Here is a 6,494-nt window from a genome sequence, read left to right on the forward strand (position 1 = left end):
AGAAAAGAGTGGAGGTGTGGAGGACACTGTGACATGCCACCCAGTGAACCTCCAACTTGCTGCTGGGAGTTCTGTCAGCAAAGAGCCTGCAGCTGTCAGACCCTTGGGGCAGACTCAACTGAGAGCCATCTGCCTGAGCTCACTCTCTCCTGGGTTGTCCCAGGTCCAGTGACTGGTAGCTGAGGAAGTATAAAGCCTGGCAATTTTGACCAACTCTGAACAACTCCAAGGGCCATTCCTGCTTCAGAGCTCCCTGTGGCGTAGCTGAGGCTCCTGTTGCTCTGAATCGAAGCTCCACTTCTCTGTCTGCCCACTCCTGCTTCTTTGTCCACTCTTCCACAGGCAACGAGTCTAAGGGTGCTCCTTAATAAGCATCTTGCATTCTAAACTTCACTGCAGAGTCTGCTTCCTGAGGAACATTCCAGTGACAAGTAGGGTAAAGGACCCTCAAGAGGATGAAAAGAATAATAGGGGCCTATAGGATTTCTAGGAGTCCCTGGGTGGTGTAAATGGTTAACAGCTGCTGACTGAAAGGCTGGAGGTTGAAGTGCTCCCATAGGTGCCTCAGAAGAAAGGCCTAGTAATCTACTTCCAAAAGATCAAAGTTATTGAAAATTCAATGTAGCATATTTCTACCCGGACATGCATAGGGTCGCCATGAGTTTGAATCAACTGGATGGCAACTGGTTACCAGTATGGGATTTCTAGGGCTTAATTAGAAGGGCCAGCCTTCCAAGAAGGGCCTAAGGCTCAAGCATTGAGACATTGGTCTGTTGGTCACATTCAGCCCACTGACTCTCAACAGCAGCCCACCTAAGATCTGTGTTCCAGAACCCCATTCCCAGTATGACCAGCCCTCATGCAGTGCTGGACCTGCAGAGCTGACCAACAGGGCTGACCCTCACTTGCCATCTCAGTACATAACCCCCCAGAAACTGTCATACTAGTAGACCTAGGCCACTTGGAAATGAAAGTTATATAATCAATTATGTAATTTTGAACCGTTCAAATTTAATTTAACAGAAATTCATCTTGGAACTGTGGCATCAAGGATCAGTGACAAAAGGAAAATAAGTATATGTAAATTTAAGAATTCTCACTTTTTGAGTTACATCCAAAACCACACACCAGGCCTGGCCACCTTGACTCACTGTCGTGATCAGTAAGAGATGGTACACAGCTGTTCACGCTGGGGTTCTGATCCTGCGGCCCAGGACTGAGTACACTTTGCTGCTGGTCGCTTACATCACCCTTTTCTTGGAGAATGAAGAGCAGGAAGAGAAGGCGGAAGCTTCTTTTTGAAGAAGAGGGATACTTGTATGTGACTTTTTGTTTAAATGGGTATGCCTTCGTCCTGTAGACACACGAATCATTTCTTATGCTTTATTATCAATATTAGGAAAAACAGGTTGTAAGATGCTATGCAAAACACAAAATAAGTCAACTATGCTCTCTATTGGATTTACTTGTCAAGTTCAATTTCCATAACATAAGACCAAAAAAAACCCAAACTCGTAGATGACGAGTCGATTCCTACTCATAGCAACCCTATAGGACCGAGTAGAACTGTCCCATAGGGTTTCCAAGGAGTAGCTCGTGGGTTTGAACTGTCGACCTGTTTTTCATTTAGCAGCAGAGCTCTTAACCACTGCACCACCAAAGCCCCATAATATAAGACACACACGTAAAACCTGTGAAAGCCAGAACCTATGTAAGGCAAAACTCGCCAGACAAGGAAAACTCAAATATTGTCCACTAATAGAGAGCAATAGAAAAGTGGTAAGATTGTACCCTGTTAAAGGCGGAAAACTTGCGAGACCTGGAAAAACAAGGCAGTCTCACTGAGTTCTGGTTGCTACAGGTTTTACTGTGTAAAGAGCTCTAAAATTTATAAGAAAAAGGCAAGCTTCTTAGCGTGCAAAGGACATTAGCAGGAAATATACCTGAGGAATATAGCAAATATGCAATGAAAATATTCTAACTCACAATTCACAGCAATGCGACAGCATATTTTCTTATCACGTTGGCAGATTAAAAATGAATGAGACCCAGTTTTGAGGGTGGGGGCCAAAGGGCACTTTTGTATAGTGCAGATGAGTGTGTACTACCTTTCTGGAATAGTTTGGTAACATGTGTCAAAGTCATAGAAATGTATATACACATGAACTGAAGAAAGCCATGTTTATGAATCTATCCTAAAGAAATGATATAGATGGCCTGTAAAGATTTGACTATAAGGATGTTCATTGCAAACATTGCTTGTAGTAGTGAAAACTGAAACCAACTGAAGGGTGCAACATTATGGTATTAGTGAAATAAATTATGGTACTAGTGAAATAAATTATGGTACATCTACAACAGAATACAACACAATCACACATGCAAAAATGGATGGAGTATATGTTTTTTTGGAGTCAACATAGAAGTGATTAAAAAAGGAAGCTCTAGAATCATGCTGCCTGGATTCCGGTTCTGCTTTTTCCCCTCACAAGCTGTGTGACCTTGGAGAATTCGTTAATTTCTCTCTGCCACAGTTTCCTCATCCATAAGATGAAGATAATCATGACTTCTTCATAGGATTTTGGCATACAGATGATGAGACAATGCCAGAAAATGCTAGCAAAGAATTTGGCATAAAGTCACATCATTGGGAGGGAAAATTGCTAGAGAACACCATGTTTGGTGAAGTAGAGGACCAGTGAGGGTGAGGGATTGGCAAAATAGCTGTTGTCGATGGACTCGAACTTGCTGGCTATTGTGAGGATGATGCAGAACCAGGAAACGTTTTGTTCTGCTGTACGTAAGGTTGCCAAGAGTCAGAGTCGATTCAATGGCAGCTAACAACAACAACGTAAGAGTAGCACTGGTATTTATCAACTTGCAAAGGTGCTCTTTATCTTTGAGTGATTAAAAAGATATGTAATTTACTAACTAGATTCAACAGACTGAGAGATTTTTAAACAAGAGAGATGAAAATACACTCGGGCCTTGCAGTTATCAAGTGAAATGGAGAATCTGGAGACCACGTGGAATATTTGGGCACAAATAAAATCCTCCTTTGCCTACATGATCTAAGATGGGGCTATTCTTAGTTTTTCTAGGGAAAATATTCACTTTCCTATTCTTTGCCTGTGTCAAGGTTTCCTTGGCTCTGGATAGAACGTGGCCAGGTGTCGTTTACAGCTTCTTACAGGGAGCTGATGGTGACTCAGGTGAGATTTTCTGCAAGGGTGGTATCTTAAGCAAATTCTTGATAACCAAGCATCCTTAAGAAGTCATGACTTATTGGTTGATTGATGTGAACTCGTTAGAATAAGGCCCAAGCAAGCAGCTTCATCCTCTGCAAGTGTCACCAGCCACATACAGGAGACAGCTTGGGGAAGGAAAAAAACAAGCTTTGATCAGAAGAATTACAGAGGTAACATAAGTTCTTTGAAGTTGCTGGCCTGGCTCATGAAGTAAACAGCAGTTCTGAATCAGTGCCAATAAACAGGATAGGTAAGCAAATGGGAGAGAGGGTCAGGAATGAACATACCATTTTAAAATTAGTTCTACTGTTTTGTGGAAGGCACAGGACATTGTGTTGTATAAAGAGTAGCCTTAGACTCGAACTCTGCTCTCACTGGAGCTTTGTTTCATCACCACAAATTTACATTCTTAACAGTTTCTTGCTCTTTAGGTTAGATACTACATGGTAACTGCCTTCCCACGGAATTGATAGAACTAATACACCAATGACAGTGGAATCTGTGGATGGAGGGGGGAGAATCAGTTGCTCTTGGGAAACTAAGATGTGAGAGTTTATCAATTATCTTTATAAACGCAAAGGATACTTTTGTATAATGCAGATGAATGTGTACGGCCCTTCTGAGAACAGTTTGGTAACATGAGTCAAAGCCATAGAAATATATGCACACATCGACCCAAGAAAGCCACACTTAAGAATCCACTCTGAGCAAATGATCATAGATGGCATGTACACGCTACAAGAATGTTCATTGCAACATTCTTTGTAGTAGTGAAAACTGAAACCAACTGTGTGCAGCATCATGTGCAACAGAATACAACACAATTTTTGTTATAGTTCCTGTTATAATTCAAAGTGAGCATTTAAGGTCATTTGAAGCTGCAACCCCAGATCTAAACATTAAGGAGATTGTCTATACGTTTAAAGAGAACTCAAGGCTGGATCAGGTACCCCTGGGGCACCATATTGAGTGCACACAGCTTCAAAGAGGCTGGATCAACAGAAGCATTCCTCTCCGAATCCTTCAGTCACCTCTACGCACCTCACTTTGCAGCAGGTGTGATGAATGCAAAGGGGTCCTCTGAAGAATGGAATGTTCCCCCAAGCGTTTGCCTCCTTGGGATCAACTCATTCCCTTAGGATCAACTCACTCAGGAAGTATTTATCCATTGCCTAGAATGTGTGAAGAGTGAGCAGCCACAGACAAGTCTGTCCCATGGGACTCACCATCAAGGGGATCTTCCAAGAATGGTTACATGGAATGGAACCAAAAGAAATTAAAAAAAAAAAAAAATGCCACCTGGAAACACAAAGTTCAGCTTTAAGCCCCAAACAGTGCCATCTGACCGTGTCCTGTGTCCAACCTTCAAAGTTTTCATTTAGTTGAGATGATAGAAACTTCAGGTCAAATTTAACCTTGAAACTTTCTTGGTTAAGTGGGTCCCATCTTGGGGTCCTCGTACCATAAGAGGCTTTTGAACTGCAGTATTTCAGCATTAACTTACAACCTACATTAAGGACCATGTCTCTGTATTTAGGGCTGCTGTAAGTCAACCCATGACCATTGCTCTGGTTCTCTTCCATGGACCCTGGAGTCAGACAAACTTGAATTTGAGTTCAGGTTCTGCCTGGCAATCATACCACCTTTCCTTTGTCCAGTGTCTCCCAGGGTGTGGTATGGGGCCCTTAGGGGTCCCTGAGATCCTTTCAGGAGGTCCATGCGATCAAAACAATTTTCACAGTAATACTAAGAAGATATTGTTTGCTTTTTCTATTCTCATTCTCTCACAAGTGTACGGTGGAGTTTCTCAGAGGCTACAGGATGTGTGATATTGCAACAGATGGAATGTAGAAGCACTTACGAGAATCCAGTTATCTTCTATCAAGCCAGACATTAAAGAAATTTGCAAAAATTTAAAACAATGCCAATCATCTCACTAATTTTTTTGTTTCGGGAAATAGCTATTTTTGGTAAAAATGAATTATTTATGTTAACATGTAATGGGTTTATTGTTCTTATTTTTAAATGAATAAATACATTTTAAAACTTTTTCAGCTCTAATTTCTAAATCGGTACATTTGTATAGATACAACACACATAAACTAAACTTCCATGAGGTTCTCAATTTTTTTTCTTCATTGTACTTTAAACGAAGGTTTACAGAACAAACTGGTTTCTCATTAAGCAATCAGTACACATATTGTTTTGTGACATTGGTTACCAACCCCATGACATGTCAACACTCTCCCCTTCTCAACCTTGGGTTCCCTATTACCAGCTTTCCTGTCTCCCCCTGCCTTCTAGTCCTTGCCCCTGGGCTGGTGTGCCCTGTTAGTCTTATTTTGTTTTATGGGCCTGTCTAATCTTTGGCTGAAGTGTGAACCTCAGGAGTGACTTCATTACTGAGCTAAAAGGGTGTCCGGGGGCCATACTCTCAGGGTTTCTCCAGTCTCTGTCAGGCCAGTAAGCCTGGTCTTTTTTGTGAGTTAGAATTTTGTTCTACATTTTTCTACAGCTCTGTTAGGGACTCTGTATTGTGATCCCTCTCAGAGTAGTCGGTGGTGGTAGCCAGGCATCATCTAGTTGTGCTGGACTTAGTCCAGTGGAGGCTATGGTAGTTTCGGTCCATTAGTCCCTTGGACCAATCTTTCCCTTGTGTCTTTGGCCTTATTCACTTATTCATTCTCCCTTGTTCTCAATGGGGTGAGACCAGTGGAGTACCATAGATGTCCTCTCACAAGATTTTAAGACCCCAGACGCTACTCACCAAAGTAGAATGTAGAACATTTTCTTTATAAACTATGTTAATGTCAATTGAGCTAGATGTTCCCTGAGACCATCGTCCCCACAGCCCTCAGTCCAGTAATTCAGTCACTCAGGGAGTTTGGATGTGTCTGTGGGGCTTCCATGAACTTGCCTTGGACAAGTTGAATGCTTCACAAATTTGTGTATCATTCTTGCACAGGGGCCATGCCAATCTTCTCTATATCGTTCCAATTTCAGTACATGCGCTGCTGAAGTGAGCACAAGGTCTTCAATTTTTAAAGATGTAAGAGGATCCTCAGACAAGAAAGTTTGAGAACTGCCATCCTAGTCCATTCACTCTCCCACTCTCAGCTGATAGTCTGTTTCTTATTTCACTGAGAAAACACAATCAATTAGAAGAAAATGTCCCATTCCCACACCAAAATTTCCACCCCAGCTGCATCTGTCCCCATGTCCTCTGCCTTCCCGCCTGCTGCCATT

The 6,494-nt window shown here is 42.1% G+C and overlaps 1 non-coding gene across 1 annotated transcript; it reads right to left on the bottom strand.

Annotated features, from left to right (window-relative positions):
* Window positions 1-6,168: 6,168 nt before the first annotated feature.
* On the bottom strand, window positions 6,169-6,275 carry LOC111820573 (U6 spliceosomal RNA). The gene has a single exon (XR_002824111.1). It is a non-coding gene; the product is annotated as a U6 spliceosomal RNA (small nuclear RNA).
* Window positions 6,276-6,494: the final 219 nt, after the last annotated feature.

The sequence above is a fragment of the Trichechus manatus genome, unplaced genomic scaffold (assembly GCF_000243295.1).
Source record: "Trichechus manatus latirostris isolate Lorelei unplaced genomic scaffold, TriManLat1.0 scaffold00042, whole genome shotgun sequence".
Taxonomy (NCBI): Eukaryota; Metazoa; Chordata; class Mammalia; order Sirenia; family Trichechidae; genus Trichechus; species Trichechus manatus.